This window comes from Hetaerina americana, unplaced genomic scaffold, assembly GCF_022747635.1.
Source record: "Hetaerina americana unplaced genomic scaffold, ioHetAmer1.1.p SCAF_2, whole genome shotgun sequence".
NCBI lineage: Eukaryota > Metazoa > Arthropoda > Insecta > Odonata > Calopterygidae > Hetaerina > Hetaerina americana.
The window spans coordinates 90,478,432-90,504,248 of NW_027286763.1; positions in this window are offsets into that span (position 1 = coordinate 90,478,432).

Consider the following 25,817-nt stretch of genomic DNA (forward strand, 5'->3'; position numbering starts at 1 on the left):
TGAATTTTTTGGCATTTTGTGTCGCAAGAAATGGCCATTAATTTACGGTCTGGTGTAGGCTGATGAATGACCCCTGAAATATGCCAGACATATAAATGGGGAAACATGTCACCGCGTTGGTAGGTCAATTCAACAGCGACATTTGCCATGGAAATAAGCGTAAAAAGACAGAGTAATTAGCTCGAATTAAAATTGCGAATTAGAGGGAAATTTATTGTTGCCTATCCTATCCATACATAATGACCTGGGGGAGCCGAGGGAAGGCAGAGGGCGGACGTGGAGGGTGTGGCCGAAGAGCCGCACACAATACGGAGGGGAGAAAAAACGAGTAGAGAGGGAATGAAATAAGAGGCTTTAAATCAGGAGATAGCGTCTTGGCTTTGTTGATTCAACGAAAAGGGTGGGAACGCGTCAGTCAGTCCATGGGGGAAAGAGAAAGGGGTCAGACTCCTTTAAGGGACTCCGACGGAAATAATAGCGTTTGCGACAAACGTAGAAAATATTGCCTCTGTAGTGACGAAGGAAATGCGATTACAAACCTTCGTATGCTTAATTCGATTGTTGCGTTTTCCAAGAAGTCTCAAATTTTGCCAATCAATTTTTTAAAATCTTGTAGTCAGGCGAAATGTGGTATTGACACCTAAAAAGTGAGAAAATAATTAACGATTCGACCTTTGCAGCATATCACTTAATCGGAAAATAGAAAACAGAGGGGTATCAAAGGAATGGCGAGTTCGATACACGCAGAAGGTCGGATTTGAATGGCGGGAGGAAGTCAGTTGAAGTCACTTTAAGTCTCGGGTTTCCAGCAGAGGGACGCAAGCAAACACGGATGGGGATTAACTATTTGCTCAATACGATTGGACGAAAAGGAACGAGCATCTGCGGGTAGACTTCAAAAGCGAGAGGTCAGGATGAGGGAATGACTCAAATGAGCGGCGGAGGGATAGGAAATTGGGGCAGGGAATCAAGGTTAGATCATGGCGGGACGCAGTGGAGTTATTGCGCCCAAAATACGAGGGTGGACGAGGGAAAGACACGAAAGGATAAAACGAAAATTTTTTAGTTAAAAGATATGGTGAAAAGACCGAAAGTAAAAAAAATGCTGGTAACTCAAATGGTCTTGCAGGAACGGATGAGAGGAGTACAGCATGAATTCACCACAGTGTAAACTGCGCGGGGGAAATAGCGAGATGGGAGGGGAAGACGAGAGAGAAGGGGAGGGAGAGAGGGAGCGATAGGCAAGCGGAAGAGGAGAAAGGAGAGGGGGGGAAGAGAATGAGGGGGAATGAATGGGGTTTAGGGAGGGGAGAAGGGACGACTGGCTTTTATTTGGTGCTCCGGCAACTCTCCGAATGTGGCGGCCATCGTCGTGGCATGCAGCAGCCATTGGGGGAACGTGTAGTAATTAGTCACCGTCCGATAACGCGACATTAATGAAGCGGAAGGGTGGAAGAAAAGGATCGTACATATGTGCACATAGGTGTACATGCTCTGTACAGGCAAGATAAAGAGATGGAGGGAGGCGGAGACGTTGAGAGAGAATGAATGAGAAAGTGAGAGGAAGGAGAGAGATAGAGTTGGAGAGAGAGGCGACAATGGAGAGACAGAGAGAGAGAGAGCGAGAGAGAGAGGGAGAAACTGCGAAATACGTGTACCAGTCGGAATTGTTCAGGCGAAGGGAAGCGTGGAAGGGAAACGGGAAAGAAGGGAGACGGGAGAATCGGAGGTGACGTGAAAGGGAGCGAGAATGGGTTGAGATAGGCGAGGAGGATGTAAGGGAGTGGCAAGAGAGCATTTGGTGAGGGCGGAAGGGTGAAGGAGTCGCAATGGTGCGCGGAGGGTATGATGTTTCCAGGATGAATGCACGGAAGTGGACCATTCATGACTCTATTGATGTGCGAATAATAGAAAGGAGGTAAGCGAACAAATAAATAATGGATGGGAATGCTATCAAGGGGAGAACAAGGAGAGTCACAAAACAAAACGGACTCTCAGTGAAATTTCATTTAAATGTGAAATAAAAACATTACAATATAGGTCAATGGATTTGAGGAGAACTAAAATTAAGGTAACCACTGGTAGTAAAATCTCGGCAACCTACAGCTTAATTGGCGAAAATAATTAAAAGTCTCTCACATGGGATCCCAGTATTTTTATGCTAGCGTTTTGTCCATATGTGTTTCACTAGATGATATTAATTTTAAGCCTTTTCCTCGCATAAGAAACTATTACCTTAAATAATTAGTTTTCGAATCATAAGAATATTTCTGCGTCCAGCATTTTTCTTAACTACTGAACACGAGGTTCATCAGTTTCTTATTTTGATTTCTATTTTAATATATCTATAGCTCTCGATTGGATTTACTATTTACTAAGACTTGAAAAAGTAACTAAAACTAGAAAGATTAGTTTATTTATTAATTTAAACTTTAATGATTCATAAAATATTTATGGTAAACACAATAATATTGAAATTATATACATTTTTTCTGAGGAAATTAAGAGTCATCCACTAATATGTATATATATATATATAAATATATATATATATATATATATATATATATATATATATATATATATATATATATATATATATATATATATATATATATATATATATATATATATATATATATATATATACACATTCAAACACGAAATCCCGCCAAACGGCGAATAAATACTCATATATACAGAAACATATATAAGGAAAAGGGATAGGAACACGTATAAAGGACGAACACAATAGAGGTGGGGAAGGCGGAATCGAACGGATCACAAGAGTAAAAATATCTCCTCAACCGGGACTCGAACACCGGATCTTTCCACTTGCCGGGCGGATGCTCTTAACCACTTGAGCTATCGAGGATATGTAATTTACCCTGAGATATTTTTACTCTTGTGATCCGTTCGATTCCGCCTTCCCCACCTCTATTGTGTTCGTCCTTTATACGTGTTCCTATCCCTTTTCCTTATATATGTTTCTGTATATATGAGTATATATATATATATATATATATATATATATATATATATATATATATATATATATATATATATACATATATATACATACATATATACATATACGAGGGTTATCCGGAAAGTAGTACCCGTTCGTGCCGCATGAAGTGCTGACGACGCGAGTAGCCGCTGGACGAGGTCAGATAGCTTCAGTGGCTTGTCTGCCTTCTCTGAGCCAAGTTGCGTGACGCTAGCATTGCCTGTGTTGTTTCTGTGATTGTTTACAATGTTTAAAAAAATTGAGAACGCCGCCAGTTGTGAAGTGAGGGCAGTGATTAAATTCCTCAATGCAAGAAACGTTCGCCCATGTGATATTCATCGCCAATTAAAGGAGGTGTATGGAGACAATGTAATGGACGAGTCGTCTGTTCGGCGGTGGTGTCGCAACTTCAACATGGGGAGGGGGAACACACACGACGATGAGCGTTCGGGGAGACCGTCTGTCATTACAGACCAACTGGTGAGCTCAGTTGACGAATTCGTGAGGAACGATCGGCGCGTCACAATTGATGACATCTGTGAGCATTTTCCCAATGTTTCTCGAACAATTGTTCATGAAATTGTTAAACACCATCTGCATTATGCAAAAATTTGTGCAAGATGGGTCCCTCGCGTATCTCAATGAGCTGGCGGCGAAAGACTATGCAGCAGGAATACAGAAACTTGTCACACGTTATGACAAATGCCTTAATTTGCTTGGAGATTATGTTGAGAAGTAGTTTAAAGTATCCTCTTTCAAATAAAATTTTTTATGTTTGTTAATATTTACTTTTGTGTCTTTATTTCACGAACGGGTACTACTTTCCGGATGACCCTCGTATGTATGTATATATATATATATATATACATACATATATACATATATATATATATATACATACATATATATATATATATATATATATATATATATATATATATATATATATATATATATATATATATATATATATATATATATAAATTTATATATATATATCAAAAACATTCTACGGGTGCAGAGAATGATTTTGAGGAAATGAATTGGGTGTACATGTATGATGCAATGAAGTGACGATAAAACCTTATTTGATTTATTTTAATTAAATAAAATAAGGACATGATGAGTACAAAAAATATAGAGTATCGTTCCTCAATATTTAGCAATAATCAACGAGTTTAATATAATTTATCGATAGTTAATTGGATCAAAAATAATATTCCTTTCCTTGTAATCAATCGCATTTCGCGTGAGATAGTAAATTTTGAATACAGAATCGTTTGTAAAAATATCAATTTATTACTCTTAATACCCACATTTATTAATAAATTAATAATATCTCTAAATTTCATGATGTAATTTTGTAAAAATTACTCAGCATCCGAATTTATTATACGAAGAAAGGAAAACCACCCCGTTATTTCACAAAAATGTAACTTTACGGTGACCGGTTTCGATACGTTGTACCGAGTATTTATGTTGCACCGTTGTATGATTATATCATCATCCAGCCAGATGAGGATATACGCCGTATAGAAACCAGTCGCATTAAAGTTACATATTTGTGTAATATCTGAGTTATTTTCTTTCCTCCGTATCAAGAAGGATTTCCACCAATTCACGCCATCCACAATTTCACCCACATATTGTATGAGTAAGAAAATTGCTTTACAGCATTTACCTAATACTTGTCGCATTTCATTCTAACTATTCCACATTACATATTATATCCATTATTATTTTCGAGAGGCAAATATTTCTTATGGTGTTATCAGAGAGATATTTTCCTTTGGCAATTTATTATAAGACTTGCAATACCTCTTCGTTGGTGACATTTGGGTACATTCAATGCTCATCGGTCTTCTTTAATAATAATATTCCATTGGTCTCAATTCTTTTCTACCGTTGTCATAGCACAGGATTCGTAACTATAGACATTTTCACTTCAAATAAAAATTTAACGAACCGCTTTCTTCCACTCTTGTTTTCATGGTTGACATCGATTCTGCAAGAATGCGTTTCTATTCTTGACTACTCTACTCAGTATACATTTCTTGCTTCCCCCATTACTGGTAACCCCGCTTCCTAGAAAAGAACGACTGCAGCACGAGTAATAGCTCTCGCAACGATATTATCATGTCCAATATGGCTTCTTTCACAAGGGATTGTCTTTGATTTATTAATGCAATTTCTTCAACTTATATTTTGTTCTTTAACCCTAGCAAGGCATCGAAATTCATATCAGGACATCACCATATTTCTCCAAAATTACAATATATTATCTGATTACGTTCCTATAAACACAAGTCTTGGATTTTAGGTCTTTTACTAACCATGATGCACAACATCAAGGATTTTTGTCTCTTCCTGGTGTCGCATTTAATTTTATTTCAATGTATAGTTTCTTCATAAGTTTAATTCATTTTTTCATTTAACCTTTTACAAAAAGAAGGTTTCATTTTACCCTCAAAATGTCATCATGTTTCCATTATTGCAGTTACCTTTCACGATTTCCTATGACTCTAAAAGAATGGGAAACAGTTTGGCGGACCTTTCTTTTAATTATTTACATTAGCGACTACCTTTTTTATGGATGGCCTACTCTTAATTGGTTGTCACTCATCATAACATGGGGCATCTTTAATTATTTATTTATACCCTTTGATGCAATTCGCCATGAATGTACTACTACATTTACTGTGCTGACTTACAAGAGAGAAAATTCTTTTCGCGTTTCACTTAATTTAGCAAGAATATTCTTCAAGTATTCATTATTTTTCCGCAATAATGTTTATTTTTAGCTAACCTATATATTAAGTCATTTAGTGGATAAACGTAGTTGATTGAGCACTATTTATATATCTTATCCTGCAGGGTATTTTTTTTTCACGGACGTATGGTCGAGTATATAAATAGTATCTGATATTTTCGTTAATATTAATTAAGGGCCATCGTCATTAAGAGCTTAAATTAATTGCTTTGCTTCTTGTTTCAAAGTCTCAAATCTAGTTTTATTTCAAAGATTATTAAGGAAGCATTCATCAGGTTCGTATAATGATTAATTATTTGATACATGTTTTTATAACGATTCCGGTCTAAAAAATCTGTAATTAAAACATGAAGTTCAATAAAAAACTACAACATATAATAATTTAAACCGTATAAACAATGTTTGGATAATGTAATTGACAAATTAAATTAATTCCCCTCCCTGAATTTGTTCCTGGTTTTAAGGAGAAAATTTTAATATTTTCAATTGATTAAATATTTTTTCCATTAATGGTAAATGTGGCATTATTATTTTTACCTAAAAATGAAATATACATTTAAATTGCCAATGTAACTGTAACATAACGTATTCTTCTAGTAATCGCAAACATTATATTTTAGCTATTTATCACAGGAAATTAAAAAAAATTTATTTTGAAACCAATAAGCTTAATTTAACCAGTAATTCATGTAAAATATTATATTGTGTGTGTAATTATATATATATATATATATATATATATATATATATATATGTATATATATATAAATCGAAATATGTGTATGTGTCTGTGTATACCATTGTAGATATGTAAAGAGAAATAACACTAATACCTCATTCCTTTCATTTTCTAAACAAAAATTCATACTAATTTTATTTTAAATATTTTTTGAAGAACTGATAATCCCGAACAAACCAAAAAAAAAGTTTTATACATATCTTTCGAAATCGCGTACGTCTTGTGTTAACGCAGGAACAATGTTCCATAAAAGCAGACGTGATGAAATCGACTAATCATCAAACATGGCGGCGTTATGAGGTCTCTTTGACCATACGCACGATATTAGGCTCTGCACGATAACGAGGAAATAAATCTCTGGAAGAAATGCAGCATTTCGCCTCGAGTGCCCGCCTCGTTCGTTACTCGCCCTCTTTTTTTATACTGTAAAATGCCGCCCGAGACACGCACAATATATAAACAAGGCACGGAAGGGGTGTGGGGAAGAGGTCGAGGGAGATCTGAGGAAGGGGACGTGGAAGGAGAATGGGGCTGGCACCGAGAAGTGGGGTGGGTACCGTTGGGTGGGTGTGGTGGAGGGGGAAGGAGAGAGAGAGACATGGAGGTTAAGGGAGGGCGAGTGGGAGGAAGTTGGCGACGGGTAAAGGCGCCCAGGTTAGGGCAAGGAGAGGACAGGAGGTGGAGTATGTGCTGCCGCGCTGTCTGCTCCCCGACCCCCCAGTACCCCTCCCACCGTCCCACCTAACACCAACCCCGCACCACACTCGTAAGCGACGGGAGTGCGAGGGGAGGTGGCGTGGTGGCAGGGAGTCATGAGGGGGGGGAGGAGTGGGAGTGGGTGTGCTGGAAAGAAGAAGCGTGGAAAGGGAAGGGAATTTTCGATGGAGAAGTCAGATAGCAGAGTGGCTGGCGGTGCGCGGAGGAGAGGAAGGTGGAATGATAGTGACCTTTTATTAGGGAAGAAGTGGCAAGAGAGGATAGGACAGTTTCCCCCTGCCGTGAGCCCCTCGAGTTATTAGCGCCGTGGGGGAGCCCCATTCCAGGAAGCCTTGGCAATATACTTCTTTTGTTAAGTGGCCGATGTAAAAATAGCCTAATTTGTTAAGCGCCCTGAGGGACTGGTGCATTTAAGGGTGGAGAAGCGAAATTCCGATGCTGGTGATTTATTATGGGAGATATGTTTTTAAATCATTTCGGATTTTCATGAGGTTGTGATGAACGGGTTACAATGTAATCCTCTTGAAAAATCCGTATTGGTAATTAACTAATTTGAAGAGAAAAGTGATAAAAACAGTTCAGCGTAGCAGCCTCCCTCGGATATTCCAATAATCCGGATTAATTTAATTTCAAATTTCTACTCGAAGGTAAAAAAATATTTTCCTAAACCTGCCTCACATATTCTACATTAATTGACATAGACATTTTCATTAGGATAATTTTAGACAAATCAGTGAAAATATTTTGCCGAGGTTATTGATTATTTTCAGTTGCAGATAAACACCGGTTTTTCACCAGGTCTCTGCTGCAATAAAGAGATAAAATTTTTATTTTTAATTATAGATTCATCCAAATAATCTATTTCTTCAACGGCGCCTGTAATTGCAACTGAAATGTTTTTCAAATTAAATTGAAATTTTATCAAAATAATACGTATTTTGTTACGTATGAATTTTTATCAAAATCGAATGGCTATTTACGTTCCAGAAGGAGTTTTGATAGCTGCATTTTACGAAGGGGATGTACTTTTGTGTGTATTATTTGTTCAATGAGTCACTGGCTTTTGAAAGTTAAGCATATTACACTCAATAAGTATAATTACCCATTTATAAATCTCCAGTCTTTACTACCTTTTCTGCTCACCCATCATGCCTCTCTATCTTACCTCTCCACACCTTTTCATACACACCCCCGATATACTCGCTCTCTCTTATCTTCTCTTTCGTACCCATTTTCGTATTCCTTCGCCACACTTTCACCTTTTTTACGCGTCACCTCTCGGCTTTATTTCATGCTAGCGACGGTGTCTTCGTCTCAAAGTGGTCGGGCAAGGCACGTCACGCCCCAACACGAATGGATTTCAGTGCGCGATATATAGAAGTGAATACTCGCGTTAATAAAAGGAAAGTGAGATAAATGCGGTACAAATAAACCGCATAAGAAGTGATTGATTGTTGTCTTGATATTCCGGGGTGTTGTGGTATTTAAATAAAGTTAATGTTTTTCCACAGAGGGACATATTACTCCTTGTAGTTGTACTTTACTTGATCTTACAAGGAATGCATTTGTTACCATGAAGTTGCCCACATTGATGCAGAGTTTGAACAATTATCGTTTGCCTTAATATTAGAATAGTTTTTCAGGGATGTCTAAAAATTGGTTTTCCATAGTTTCATAAAGTGTGGCACGTATTTAACCTAAAACTAGTACGTAAAGAATATTATGGGCCTGGCATATAAGCCCTGTTTTTGAAGATTCGATCGTTTTACTTGCATAATATTTCACCATTTTCAAATCAAGACAACAAAATAAAATTTTCTTTTGATTGCTTGGCAGAGTATGGTGCACAATAAATTTTAATCACATATCAACATAGATAAGTCATTAATATGATGACATATGGAATTCAAGCTGAGAATTTGGTATTTGAAGATGTAAATAATAGTAACAATGACACTCGTAAAAGAGTTACCAACTTTCACACTCTTATTCAATAACTCTGGTAGGAAAACAGTTTTTGCCCATCACTAAGAACGCATTGAATGCGGCAGTTCCTGAACCCCCTTAGAACTTAATTAGTAGCAGTCTCAGACTTACAACAAATAGTTGTTCAAAAATGAAAATATTTGGTAAAGCTTTTCAAAATAGATAGCTTAATTACTAATAATAATCCATAAAAAATTAAAAGTCGCGCAAAAATATCTCATAATACCATTGCAACAGAAAGTTAAGTCGTTTTTAAAGATGTCATCATGCAAAAATGTAACTTTATGAGATAAATTACAACCATTTTACTGCAGGAGATCGGAAAGGGAATATCTGTTTAATATGCACCATTGACCGCCAGTAGGATTGCTAAGCATGAAAATATAAATTCGAACTTTAACAATCAGGAGAACACTATTTTAGGAAGTCTAGTTAAAGAGAAAGGAAACATCAGTTACTATACCCGTCTAAAATATAAAATAGTCCAACAAATTTCGTTTATTGTACTGAGTTTATGGAAAATAGAGTATCTTAGGGATGTTAATGTGTTGCTTAAATTTCCTGTGGTCAGTCCTCTTAGTTAAATGTGGAATACACCATAGCTATAAATTTTCAATCTTTAGGTTAATATGTCGTAGTTGGGATGCATGCTTTTCGATTTTTCGGGACAAGATTGAGATTTAAATTCCAGTTTTCACACAATATCTCGTCAGAGTAGCTGCGAGGAATTTGGCAATGTACAAGTTAAGCTTGGAGGAAATTCTTTACGCGCTAATCTAATTCACTGACCCAGCCAACTCCTAATGTAATTTTGAAATATCACTTGATTGACGCCAAGAAACGTATGCGCTATGAACTAAGAGTAAATTCCAAGAAACTGCGGGAGATGTCGCAACAGTAACTTTTAACCGAGTCATCCGCTAATATGCAATTCAATGCAACAATCTCCGAGTGTAAAAATCATTTGCCTGGACCGGGATCAAGGCGGTCAAGGAGAATAATTTTTACACTGATCCCGGTCAAGGCGAATGATTTTTACACCCTGAAATGGTTGCATTGAAACTATATTAACTGTATTATTTTGATAATAGAGTAAGGGAATAAATTCTTCATTAAATTAGAACGGGCTTCTCCTTCCGTTTCATTTTTTACGACTTGAACCATTTCACACCTAACAATTTAGAGGCAAATACGAAATAATATATAAAATGAAGCCTTACAGTTGTCACATTTAATATCGCAGAAATTGTTACAGGGGAGGAGAATAAACAGATGAAGAGTTAATGTACGTTTAGGAAAAGAATATAATTTCAATGCGAAAAGAAATGCGAGGGAAAGGAAAAAGGAGGGAGAAAAGGGACAGGAAGATGAAGTAGAGGAGGACAAGGAAGAAGGCACGAAAAGCACGGAGGGGGAGTGAGGAATCTGAGGAGTCGTGAATTACTGCCGAGGGAGGAGGAGGAGGAGGTGGAGGGTGTGAGGTGAGTAGGGTGGGTACGGGGTAGGGGGGCCGGCGGGGTGCGGAGGCGGTGGGGAATGTGTCGCAGGGTACAAGGCGAGGAGGAATGAGGGTGTGGGATGTGATGGAGGAGTGGCTCTCACGGAAGGAGCTGAAGTTTCGGGGAGGGAGGAGGGGGTGTTGGAAGGGTAAGCGTGTGTGTTCGTGGATGGTGCGGCCGAAGGACGTTGGATGGGGCAGGGAGTCAGGGAAGGCAAGAGCCACGGGTTTAGAAGGGGATCGAAAGGAAGATAAAAAGGGCGCAGTAATAAAAGAGACCTCGTGGGGGATATGGGGGATGGCGGGGCGGTGGCCACTCGCCGGACGGCGGGTAACGAGAGAGTGAAGTAAAGAGGAAGAATGCGGTCTCTTCCGTATGCACACTTGCCCGTCGCACCCGTGGTGCGGCACACCGGTGGTGAGCGTTGTGGGGGATCGGATCAATGCGAGTTGGTGCGGTGAAAGTTTTTCTGGCGTACCCCCTCACAGGGTCAACAAAGATGATACCCGGATATCTCGAGATACATCAACGCGGCTCCCCTTTTTGCAGAACATTTCACTTGGGGATTAGGTTCTGCGATGAATTTCAGGGAGTACCCAAAACGCTCCCCTGTATGGTCACCTACTTCTTTATATTTCTGTCATTGCATGTGCATCATCTGCGACTACGTATGTTCTCGGCCCTTGTCTTCGCACATTCATGTCCCATTTTTCCTCAAAAATCATTTCTCACCTTTATTCGCCTTCTTTCTCGTTTAATCCTTACCACCGCTTCTTCCATTGCATTTCTCAGGAAACAATTCGTTCTCTCTGCTTAAGTAAAACACTAATAATAATATTAAAAAGTACAACCTCCCTTCTGTACCCCATTTTTTGCATCTAGAAATGAATTTGAAAGGACTTTACACTATTAGACAATGGCTAAATCAAACATAATCATTATAACTGGTATGCTGTTAAATGTACCGATGATTAATATCAAAAGAGAATTTAGTTTTATAAATTTATATGGTCATATCTGAAGAGTTAAAAGACTTGAACTCTCAATAAAACTCGGCCAGGGCCATCATATCTCATTAAGACTGTCTCGTGGGAGCCATCGGAGTTTTTAAAAACATTTAACTGTGCAGAGGCAGGTATTTATAGTAATTTCAAAATTGTATTCATCCTGCTTTCATCACAATTAAAACTTTTCCATTAGGAATAATGAAGTCTCTATAAATTTCACATACCAAAAAATTAATTTGCACATTCATCAAGGTGGGAGTTAGTTCAAAGTTCATTGTTTTATAAATGTGTAAAAGCAGCAAATAATTTGAAATACAATTCACTTACTTTAAAAACATTTTCGTCTTCATCATTTGTAGGGTACATTTTAATAGAAATCTTCAAGAGCTTTGAAAAACGTGCACCTTAAAATAAACAAAACGGTAACTATATTATGTGAATGTCAGGGTATGTGGTTGTGAGTACATGCAATGGGGAGGTGCACGAATGCTTTGGCCATTCGAGTGCCCATAAAAGCTTTCAAAATTCTCCTTATTCTATTTTAGATCACAATTTCATTGAAAAATTCCCGAAATCAGTCAACCGGTCATCCAAACAATCTTCAGGGACGGAGAGAGGGGGAGGGGAGAGTAAATGGCCCCGGAGGTCTATCCCGTACAAATGGGAGGAACTGGTGCCCTGGGTGTCTCTGGCCAAGAACTCACCCTCATTCGGGGGGCTCGTTTCTTCGCCCTTCCCTCTCCTTCCCATCCTCCCAACTCTCCCGAGGAGGCGGGAAAGTTGTCTGTCGGGAGTCAAGGGGGCATCTTCGCCTCAGGGGACAAGGCGGAAGGGGATGGGTAGAGTTAGGTGGTGCTTGGGGGAGATGGGGCGTGAGGGAGGGAGTGGTGAGGGAGTCGGGCGATCGCTAACGGCCGCCCATTACGACATCGCCGTTGGCGATAGCGGATGTGAGTGCAAGAGACTCGGCAATGGGAAGGGGAAGGGAGGCGGAGACATCTTTCGGTGATCGTCACGCAGGGCGAGATTGCTGCAACGGGAGAGAGAAAGAGAGCGCCTCAATCCGACTGCAAGGGGCAAAATGGGCAATGCCGCCGGCGCTTTGAGCCATTACTTCCAGTCTAGTGGGAAATGGATTTTTCGGCAATATAGCAATTTAACCCTTTTAGTCCTACCAACTGAGGTCACGAGTTTTATTGTACCGCTGAGGTGAACAACTTATCGAAAGTGCATACCGCTTGCCTTAGGTGAGATAGAATTCTTATTTTTCCACCGTAGGGGTACCATGCCTGAAGTTTCGAGTCAATGAAATCTTGAAATGAGATCCAAAAATATAAATGTAAGGAATATTGTAACTGATTTTTTTACTAACTTTATAAGTTTTATACCATGGATTATACCATACATGTTTTGTTTTAGCTGAATATTTGATTGGATTAGACATTGGTGGTGGAGAGGCGAATCCTTGCCTATGATCAACACGTTTTTCCATGAACTGATCTCAATCTGATTTCGAGAGAACTATTGAGTTTGTGAATCATTTAAGGTGCGAGGCTGAAATAAACTGAAATTTTGCCCGTGGGAGTGTGTACAAATGTATTGCCGGCAGGCGGTAATATATAAACAATTTATGAATAAAGATAAAGAAAAAGACGTAAACAAAATTGCTAAATGGATTTTACACTTATATGTAACTCGACTCAGCATATCATTAAAGAAACATATCTCTTCAATAGGAATTTATTTCCACGGATTCCACACTTATTATTTCAACTGAGGCTTTAAGTTTAATTTCCTAGCAATCAATCACATCAACCTACATATTGGCACCAAATCCGACGGTTAAGAAAGTCATTTCTAAAGTAAATTCTTAGAAAGAATACTTAATACCAGTTCAGGAAACTAGCAACCGCAAAACGGGGAACAAATGTAACTTTGAGCAGATTTACGTAATTATCTGGATCATCTGTGTTTGACAAAGCTTATTAAATCTCTCTCAAACCGAGATTTTGGGAGAGAAAGATTTCCTAATTAACCAAAGCCAAAATTAACGTGCTGCTCGTATGCTGAGAGTCGGTGGGCGAATGTGAAACTCCAAATGCGACAAGGGGAATGAAGCGAAAATGGAAGGAGTAAGGAAGGAAATGGAAAAGGCCAGAGCCCTCTTGGATTTTGTAAACTTTCTGAGTAGCAAATAGAAAAGGGGGTAAAAAGAATATATTCAAAAAAGCATTGTAAAAACCACAATTAAATACTTTTTCTACTCGATATCAGTTTTAACATGTAGCTATATGTTGCCAGCAGAGGATCTAAAAAATTGGGAGGGTGACATTTTCATGTATGAAAATAAATTTTTTCTAATTTTTTTCCACGGGAAAGTGGTAAATTCAGTTGCATCACTTAATATTAGATTGATTAGATTTAATTCGCAGTATCTCCATTATGTTATGCTTAGAGGAAATCGAATATCCAACATTGATTTCAGGCATGTCCCCTCCTTAGGCCCGTTCCGGTATTAAGGTTTGAGGATCACATTTGCACATACTGATATGACCACAGGGCCCAGGTTAATTACCAAGCCTCTCGGGCGCCCTCAGCTCCATCCGAGCTGCATGATTTTTCGTGCATCATATCTTTCTGGGAAATCATAGCCGGCACAGGGAAAGGATCTGCCCCCCCTAACCTGATGTGTGAATTTCACACGCCGTCGGGCTTAGTATTGGGTAAAATCTACCATCATCCATTTATCATACCGAACTTCGGGTTGATTATTGTGTTATAAAATATATATGTACACACATATATTTTAAATAAATAAATAAATAAATATATATATATATATATATATATATATATAACCACACAAGGTGTGGTAAAATAAAGACTGGACTGATTTTGTTCTGCGCAAACTGTTCAACAGATCGAAGCGAGATAGAGCACCATCTAGCGACACACCTGACGGCTAAAACAAGAGTTGTTGCGTTTGTTTACGTCGATTCGTTTCGTAGCAGCAGTGGTACATGTCTTAACCTCATCGTCTCTACGTGCAGCGGCCGCAAAGAAGGAGCTGGATGCACAGCGTGTCTGCGTGACATTTTGTTTCAAACTTGGCGAAAGTGCTACGGAGACATTTGGAATGTCAAATTTCAGCAAGTCTTTGTTAATGAAACTATGAGTCGAAGCCAGTGTTTTGAGTGGTACAGTCGTTTTAAATAGGGCAGAACCTCGACAGATGTAGATTCGCGAACGGGGCGGCCTTCCACTTCGACTGATCCCAGGAATGTCAAAATGGAAAACGATTTGGTCCGGGTAAATAGCCATTTAACAGATATTAATATTATGTCCCGAAATTTTATGTCAATAGGATGCATTTTTTTTCTTTAATATATTTAAATCCATTTACCTGATAATTTTCTCTACGCATAACGCTACATTGGTTTAGTTTCTTTGAACTATTTTACTCTATTACATAAAAACAGTTTTTGATGGTTGTGTCTATATACGTGCCGCATGTGTCTGTCTATATATACGTACATATATATATATATATATACAGATATAATCATATTATACATAAAATCATTAATTTTTATCCTTCTCAATATGACAAGCCTGACAAGTAGTGCTGTTTTATTATGCAATAATTTTGTGTCCACACCTCCTCTGTGCTGTTTGCAGAAGTTATTCTGTGATGCCTTTATTGTAATATATTTGTTTTTAAGCGTTCATCACAAAGTATAAAAAGGGAGAATCATTTTATATACAAAATGATAAAATGATATAAACACTAGATATTAAAATATAGTTATACATATAACGTGTACAGGAAGTCGAACATTACGATTTAGTAACTCAACATACATAATTTATCAACGCATCTAACGCCATATCTCTCTAACCTTCAATATTCTGTTAGGTTGAAAAGATTTAAAAGGGATCTGTTTTAAATTCCTTAAGCCTTCCCCGTATTAATTTTTTGGGGAAAATTGATTGTTGCATTATATTGACAAATATGATAATTGAAACCTTGTGGTGAAAACATTAACATGAGCATAGCCTTTACCGTTACAACAAGACCTTATATTGCCGAAGTATAACTAATGATATATTTTTGCATCAAAAGGAGGCAATAATAAATAAATATATTCCACCTTGCCTAAAATGTCCAAGCCTCTAAATATTTATCGTTTATTCACTTTATTGGTTTATTGTGTTGGTATTGTGTTATTGGTATGATATTGTGTTATGTTAACATTACTACATGGTAGTAATGCACATTATACTTTAAAAGTAGTAATATACCTAAGTGATGCACATTCTCCAATTTAAATGAATATTCATCTAAGTAGATACCTTGCTAATGCAGCCCCGAGTAACACTTAACTAGAAAAAATGTGATGACTTATTTTAAGATTAGTGTTTGAAACGAAACATTCCATTTTTTATTAAACATGGTCCTTGTATTAATAAAAACAATCTATTTTACTCAGAGTTATAATAATCATGCAATAAATAAATATATTATTTTTAATATAACAAAGTATTACAATTTATGTATTAATAATTAGATTTCCCTAATAATCTTTAATTTACCTTATATTAATAAATAAAACACACGTTGCTAATAACAGCACATGATAAATATTTCTCTGCCCTCAAAAAGATTACAATACATTCATTACCGCTCTCAATCTCAGATACGTATTTGAAATATATTTTATCCGGTCAGGGTTTTTTTATTTAGACTAATGTATTTACTCAATTTACCAATTCTTTCTTGTACCGTGCAGTTAAAGTGAAATTTTGTATAACATTAAGAGAGGAAATAATAGACAGCGGTGGCGGTAAGAGCTAGAACGAGATGGAGAGAAATACCTCTTTTAATAGGGATCAACTTCGGAAGGAGTGGATAAAGCAATCCTGGTTTCAAATGCACATGCACAATCCTCGTGTACCTTTTTCCACCATTTAAATTTTAACCACGACCGCGAGCTCTTCACATAAATTTAACCCCCAGTTCCTAAAGCATTCGACTACCTCGCCCGGCTGACGGACACATTTAAATCATACCCACGTATTTTCGATGCATGACGATAAATTCACCGCGCGCCCGCCACCCCGACCCACCCAATTTCCCCCTCCCACCAAATAAAGTCATCAATATTGCGCGCTCATTTGCCGGACGTAATATTAACCCCTTGACGCGAGGGGATCTTTATAATGATTGGCCCGATACCACACGCATGCATACGCTGTCACACGCGCAAACACACACGGAAGAACACACATACACACTCGCACAACTCCCGGTGGAGCGCACCACTTTGGGAAGGGGTGGTGTGGGTTGGTACGGGGTCCGGCGAAATTTGCGTCCTGGCGTGTATGTGTGTACGTGTGTGTTGGTGTGTGTGTGAAGTAGGCGAGAGTGTTTGGCGTGTCTAAAGGGAGGAGGAGACGGTGGGAGTTGAAGGTCCGTCTCTGGCAGTTAAGAGACCGTTGGTTTGTTGACTGTGGAGAGGGAGAGCCGAAGGAAGGAGCGGAAGAGGGAATGGGGGCGAGGTGCACGGCGGAGGGTCGTAGTTAGCCGATGGGTCAATGGCTGCCTCTCACGAAGAGTCGGGCGGAGGGGAGGGAAGAGGACGGGCGAGGGTCTGGGAGAGGAGAGAAATTGGACGGATGAAAGGGGAGGGGGCAGAATGGTGGCGGAGGAAGGAAAATAGGGGACTAACGCAAGTGAGGTAGGTGAATCGCAAAATGAATAGTGGGCAAAAAACATGTGCAGGAATTAACAATGACTCATGGAGATGAATAAAACAAGAGTGAGGTGGAAAGGTTCCGCCTCCGAACGCCAATCGGAGCTAAACATTTAAATCTATGAATAAGATATGATGCGGAAAATAATGGAGACAAAATCACCAAGACCTGGACAATGGTCAAGTTCGGATCGAGTTAAAAATTTCATCACACAGTTCATTTGAATTACTGGATACAATAGAATTTGTCAGATGATTGCCAGAGAGTATACAAGACCCAGGAGATAGATTAATTTTTGTTTGCGAGGTGAAGTTTAGTGATTAGTTTTGAAATAACCTTCTGTATAACCTCCAACTACAAAGAGAACACGAAGGGGAAGGAATCTTGGAGCAAAGTCTAAGAAAACGGTTAACACACTTGTGTTCTAAATAAAGACAGAAGATTGGCATAAAGTTTCCACCACTATAAAGCTAGTAATCCACGAGTCACATTCGTCAGAAATAACTGCCAAAACGCATTCCTCGCGCAAGAGATTTAGGGAGTGAATAGAATTAACGTACTAAGACAAAAATAGTACGTAGCGCAATTCCCTCCAATCAACTATTAATTTTCTGGAGGTCACCGACTCATATTATTCCCGTAAATTCCTGTTCACATGAGTACATACATTTATTTCCGCGCGTTGGTACACTCCTTTCATTCAGTTTTTCGTCACGAACTCGCAATATATCTATCGAGCCAGTGCTATTATTTCAAAACCCATTCCCTCGTCGCACGAGAAATGTCGGATGCTCTGGAGAACAATGTGCGGCCACTGCACGAGCGCAGAACGCACGTTCACGGCCGAGGCGCGAAAGGGGCCGGGAGGAAGAAAAAGTGGGGGAGGCAGGGGTACGTGTGGTAAGAGAGGGTAGGCGAAGGAAGAGGCGAAGTGCAGGAGGAGGTGTAAGAATGGCGGGGGCGCTGGGGAGGAGGACTGAGGGGATGGGGTGAGTGGGAGGGTACGAGGGAGGGGGTGATAGGGGAAGGGCGTGCGGAGGGAGAGAAAGCAGGGGGCGAGGGAGAGGAAGGGGGGATTCTGGAGCAGTATTTTAGCATACCACCCAGAAATTCCATTTATGCATGAATAATTAATGGTCCTCCTCGAACCCTCCTTTACCTCGCCGTTTCCCTTCGGTTTCCCCTTTTATGGGGTGACTGACGTTTTTAGTGAGCCGTCCCCCTTATCCACCGCTCCACCCCCTCCGCTTCCAACTCCTCCTCTCCTCTCCCCTCAGCAGAAAGTGCCGACCTCCCTCCTCCATCCTCTCCTCCTCCTCTCTCTCTCTCTCTCTCTCTCTCTCCCTCTCGCTCACCTCTTCCCACCTATCCCACACACCACGCTCAGTCCTGTCCCCCTTCCTCCCATTCACTTCCTTTCCTACTCCATCTCACCTTTCCACCAAACACAAGCGCCATTCAAGACCACCGCCACGACCGCCGCCTCCGTGTGCCGACCGCTCCCCACCCTCCACATCTCCCTCCGCCGTCACCCTCCGCCGTCCCCGCCGATTCCCGTCTCCCCGTCCTCCACCGGTCCTGTCTCCACCCCCGTCCACTCTGTGCTCCAGGACCCTTCAACCCTCATCCCCACACATTTCAATTTATGCCTCTCCAATCTTTAACTCCTTTCTACAACCACTTCCTTCTCCCATACCCACTTTGCTCACTTCCTAAGTTCTAATGCCTCTTCGAAACAATACGGCTTTTCACTCGTATGAGCCTACCGAGTGATTCCTCTTTTTCGTGTATCTATCTTCCTTTCATCAAACCTTGACTTTAAGGAAGCTGTAATCGAGTTGGTTCCATGATCGTAGGTCTCCTGAAATGCAGAATGTGTCGTTTCTGAGGGAAGGCGACGATAGATGATTTACAGATATGTTAAACTGATATATTGCGTATCCACAAAGGATACCGCAGGATGTGCGAGGAGAAATAAGAGATTTTATTGAGAAAGAAGAGAGAAATTTATTTGAGAAATATGTCATCAAAGTTACCGAGGCACAACGTAATCTACACGATGAGAACTACTGAAGTAAACTTTTCTTTTTTTTTCAGAGTTCATCAAGATGGTTTAATTTAAACATAATACACATAAGGATGTAATGTTATTAGAAACCTTGATCGCTTACCAAACCCAGCGAGAAGCCAGTAGAGAATAAATTGTTTTGTAACGAGCACATTTTTTTTGCAGGCTGTATGACGTCAGTAATGATCACTTATCGTCATTCTCCTCACATTACGAATAAAATTTAATATAATATTAGAACTTTCCTCTGGTTAATTGATGGCACAACTCCTTCTTTATTTTTTTAATTTTTTTAATTATGTTTGGTAAAATAAATGCTTATTGACATTTGTAATTTATCAATCTCATAATAGCTATTAATCAATTGGTTGGTAGTGCCCTCCAAATCCCTGCTACCTGCCTATCCTGCTAGCCCCTCAAATTTCTTCGCCATGACATCGCCTTTATCTTTTGATTCATCCTCGGCCTCTTTCTATGTTTTCTTCGTTTTCGTCCTCCAGTTTGACTGTGTGCCACACAAGGCATTCCATTAGCTTCCCTCTTCTTTCCAGTGTCCTCCATTAACTTCGAAATTCTTCTTTAGTGACCCTGTCAAATGAGCCGTTTCATTCATGTAGTAACCCCGTATTTAAATTAGATTTAATATAATTCCCTCTACTGCTTCAATCATTCCCATTCCTAATTAGTAAAAAAATGAACTTAATGCATGAGTTATGAATATCTTCCATAAGTCGATTTCAAAGCTAATTCCTTACAGAGAATGCGAATGCAAATGGGAAATCTGGATATTATAGGAAAGGGGTACATTATGTCATAAAATATATGATTTTGAAGTAAAATCTAACATATCAATTCTTCGTACATAGATTTTACATAAAATTGTAGAGGAAAGGCAAAATTATATGGAATTATTATTTGAACAAAATTATATTAAACAAATAGGCAAACTTATTTGACACATTTTCCGTCATGAGGAAATTGCAAAAACTATATAAAAATTCTTCATTGAGGAAAGAACTGTGAGTGCTCAGATGGGCATGCCCGGAAATTGAATCAAGGTACTCTTAGAAAGCCAACACTCTACCCCTAGACTACTACGGTCCATGTACATTTAAAAAAACTTGTTTTAACTTTTTAAAAAAATAGAAACTAACATCCACATACCTATATTTTGGGATCTTCAAAAATTTGAAAACTGAAAAATAACCACGATATGTACATTTTGCCTCAAATGGCAAAGGTTGAAGAGGTCAGACAACTTTGAATTTATCAAAATAAAGGCACAACGGAATTAAGGGTACCGAAGAGCCATGCTTGAAAATGTTTTTGAAATAAGGGAACCAAGAAAAGGAAATATCTCAAAAGCCGATAACTTTGAGTTGAGTGTTTCGAAAGATATAAAATATCTGAAGAGTAAAATTGAGGAAACAGTGAAGCAATGAGCAATATTTGAAAAAAAATAAAACAATACAAATAACATGATCATGATACCTAGGAACCAAGTTTCTCCATTGATACCATAACCACATTAATAATTTTAATACGTAATAAACTCGTTTGTATTATTTATCTAAATAAACCCATTATTCCTGATACGTTATAATCAATAATGGTATTGCACTGTTTTCTAGAATAAGGTATTCAAATTAAATTGGAGTTGGATCTTAAATATTTTGAAATGTCAGACGATAGATTTAATAAAAGTACATTTATACCAATTTTAAGCAACCTTTCAATTTAGAACATTAACAATTGAAAAACAGTATTTTAAACAATTACATAGGAAATCTGGAATGAATGCATTTGCATTCAATCAAGGATAAAATACTCTGGAACACATTTTATAATATTTCTATTAATTTTTGAAAATGAATGCATTATATTTTTTGGTCAAATACGAGATACAAATACATGGGCCTCGTACAGATATAAAGGTGATATGTATACGTATAATGTTAATTATAGCCGAATAGTTATTATTTCTCTAATACTAGCATTGTGAAAAAAGTTCATTTCAATTCTCATCGTTAACTCACTCATAAGTGCACTAAGGGGCTTAAATGTTAAGAAATACTATATTTAAAATCGAAAAACGTTGAATGATATGAGCCTATCCACTTACATAATGAAAAGCCCACGAAGTCAGCCCTGAATAATTGCATGTTGCGAAATAATTTATTATAATTCACAGCTTAGGTATTAAGCAAGGTTACCCTGCGGCTAGAGTTAAACAAACTATCTCTATCCCTGAGAAAAAATGGCCCATAACCCCTTCTTCGATCGCTTTCCTCCTCTATTAGCAGCAAGTAACATTGACAAATGACACTAGCTATTTGATTTTATTTCAACTGAACGGGCGGAGAGTGAATATTAATCAGCTGGTCCCTATTGCCAATCAAATTTTCCAAAAAAACTCTCGGCAGAAGTTTGTATGTATATATTTATTTGTTTATTTATTATTATTATTAGGTAATCTACCGGTTAAGGTAGGTTTTTGGATGGACATAATTACTAATTAAATAATTTGTGACCCCTAGCAAAACACAAGATCCTACTTTTCATCAGGTCCCTCTTCAGCTCTGAGTACCTTCTTCCTCCCTTCATCCTGCCCAATATCCCTGACCTGTTCCTTCCCTTTCCTCGTTTGCCCAACATTCTCCCCTCAATCACAGTCTTCAACATCCCGCTGCCAGTCAATACCCCCCTCAGCCACTTTTCCTGCCTCCATAGGATTGCTCCCAACATACCCCTCTCCTCGCCCACCATACCAAGTACTTCCTCGTTTGTTTTCTTCTCTGTCCATTTCACCTTCTCCATTCTTCTCCACACCCACATTTCAAAAGCCTCCAATCAACGTCTATCCTCCTGCTTCAATGACCACGATTCCGCGCCGTACATAGCTACGCTCCATATCAAAGTTTTCACGAGTCTTTTCTTAACATCCTTACTCAACGTCCCCGTCATCAACTCCCTCCTCCTTGTGAAAGCCTCTTTGCCTAGCGCAATTCTTCTCCTTACTTCCTTACTACTTTGACCCTGTTGGCCCAAAAGACTACCGAGATACGTAAACTGTTCTACCTGCTCTTGTTTTTGCCCTCCTATTCTAATGTTAAGCTTAGCCTTTTTCTTTTTGGAAAATCGCATAACCTTTGTTTTATTAATATGTATTATCATCCCATACCTATCGCACTGAATTTCCAATTCACTAAGCAACGCTTGCAGCCCCTTGGCTGACTGACAAAGTAAAACTTGGTCATCAGCAAACCTAACTAATTTTACGAATTCCCCGCCCACTTTCATTCCTACCTCGAGTTCTTCCCATGCCTCTTTGATCATTTCCTCTGCATACAGGTTGAACAGCAACGGTGATAATGGGCAACCCTGCCTTACACCTCTTCCTAATACTGCCCAACCGGACTCCCCGTTCCCCACTCGCACCTGAGCAGTCTGAGACATGTACAGGTTGCGGATTAGCCTCATTTCCCTCCAATCTATTCCTATTTTCTGCAATATACTCATTAGTTTTTCCCAATTCACTCTATCAAATGCTTTTTCGAAATCTACAAAACAGGCAAATACCTCCTGGTTGTGTTCTATATTCCTCTCGATTAATAATCTCTTTACTGCAATGGCATCACGCGTACCTCTCCCCTTCCTAAACCAAAACTGATCATCTCCTAAGTAATCATTTGCCGTACTCTCTATCCTTTTGTTAATGATCCTAAGAACAACTTTAGCTGCGTGGGATATCAATATATATATATATATATATATATATATATATATATATATATACAATAATTGGCTGACACAATATAACACAAATAGAAAAGAATAGACACATTTAAAAGAACACTTACACGGTAAATTGTTCGAGCTTTCGGCCCTCTCAGGGGCCTTCTTCAAGAGAGTCTCTCTTGAAGAAGGCCCCTGAGAGGGCCGAAAGCTCGAACAATTTACCGTGTAAGTGTTCTTTTAAATGTGTCTATTCTTTTCTATTTGTGTTATATTGTGTCAGCCAATTATTGTGCCGCTCGTATGAGTTTTTCCGTACAATCGTTATATATATATACATATATATATATATATATATGCTTTCGTAGACGTAACACGGAAGTGCCGAAGTGCCGTCGCATTACTTCTCTATCTTCCGATGAAGACGGAGTAGAATTCTGTCGAAATTATCAAGAAATAACGTGTGAGTGTTCCTTTTTTTGTGTTTCTATATTGTTTTTTACTGTGTAATGTACTATATATATATATATATATATGTATATATATATATATATATATATATATATATATATATATATATATATATATATATATATTTATATATTCAAACACGAAATCCCGCCAAACGGCGAATAAATACTCATATATACAGAAACATATATAAGGAAAAGGGATAGGAACACGTATAAAGGACGAACACAATTATTTATATATATATATATATATATATATATATATATATATATATAGTATAGTATACCTACAACGGAGTATGGGGCTTCCTTCGCCTTCTCGTCAATTTTCAAGCCGAGCGTGTTTACGCTACGTAATGCCATTTTGAAAAAATCGAAAACATGTATGTATAATTAGTACATATATATTTATATTTTATGTGTACTCTTTAATTACCGAAAAGGTGAATTTAAGTATAATGCCAGGCGTTACGCTCGGACCGCAGATGTAGCTTTTGCGGTTCCCACAAGGGGGAACCATGCCACATTTCGCTAAAAAGGCTCTTTGCAGCTGGGGCTATGAGCGCCTAGAGCCGGTGCTAAGGGTGCCGCTGGCAGGATGCCAGGACGTATTGCTGATGGATTGATCTGGGTCCTTCTCAAAAAAATAGAATGGAATTACCACATGATGAATGGATGCAATCAACGAATATTCACACACACTACGTTTGCGTTACGTTTGCATATATATACCACTGAAATAGAAAGGAACATCCATCCAAGTACTATCCGGACCCGACGATGCTTAACTTCGGTGATCGGACGAGAAACGGTGTATTCATCGTGGTATGGAAGCTGGAAACCCTGGACGTCCTCCTGCCTAGAATATCTGGAAAATTCTTTAAAAAAGCGGCAGAAGCGGAAGTAAAAGTAATTCGCCGGGTTGGCGACATAAGGGTCTGGCCATGGGACCGCTACAAGCGCCCCATAGCATCCCAAGACGAGCAAGACACCCTTCCGGCAAAGAAGAAGCCAAGGCTGCTCTGAGCGGGAATAAATCAAACGACTGACAACGCAGAAGAATTCTTCCCGCCTTAGTAGCCTTGGAGGCTGGAAAGGCGCAGTGTAAGGGCTACGGAAGAGCCCTTGCAAGAAACTGCTCTAAAAGGAACAATTCCTTATTCACTCTCAATCAACGATTACCAAATTAGAATCAATTCAAACTCTGTTGCCTAATTTCTCATTTCTTTAACTAATGCTCACATCAATCGAGGATACAGTAGGTCTACTTTGAAGGAACTCAGTCCATCAAAGATCTTTTCCCCATTCTGGCCAACCACAAAAGAGTGACAGGCATACAACCTGTCAATGTCCCTCCGTCACTTTTAAAGAAACCACCAATTTATCCGACATTGAAATTCAGTAAGCAATTACTTAAACCCTACATTATGAAAAAATCCTCAGGGGCACCTTACAATTCGCCCAAATGTATAAAATTTCCCGTCTTCAACTCTTCTTACACCCTTCTTCCACTGATAAATTTTCTCCCTTCCCATTCTACTCTATTATACTCACCCTGTAATATAATATGCCAAATAAACTGGTCTTCCCCTCTCACATCTACGTTTGCCAATGAAAAACAACCCTCACATCGTCATAAAAAATAATCGCGCCTCCTGCAACCTCTCCTCCCCGTCTGTCTCATACAAGTTCCAAAAATACACCCCTCAACATTGTTTCCTTTGATAACAGGATAATTATCAATGATGGCTTTATATCCCCCTTCAAATACACAATTTTACCTCAAAACGGACGCGGCGGTGTTCACTTAACACCTAGAGGTACCCTCCTACTTACCACGTCGAAATGGTTCGTTTAAAAGGTAGGTATAACCAGTGGAGAATGGCCCATATTAACCAAATGCATACTCGTATGCGATAGTCTGCCAAACGACGAAAGCATGTTAAAACGATATAATCTGTAATGTGTTTATTAATATGTATGTGAGTATGCAAAATATAAACATGCACGCATATTCACATAACTTATTTGTTAGAACTATAAAGAGGTGTTACAAATG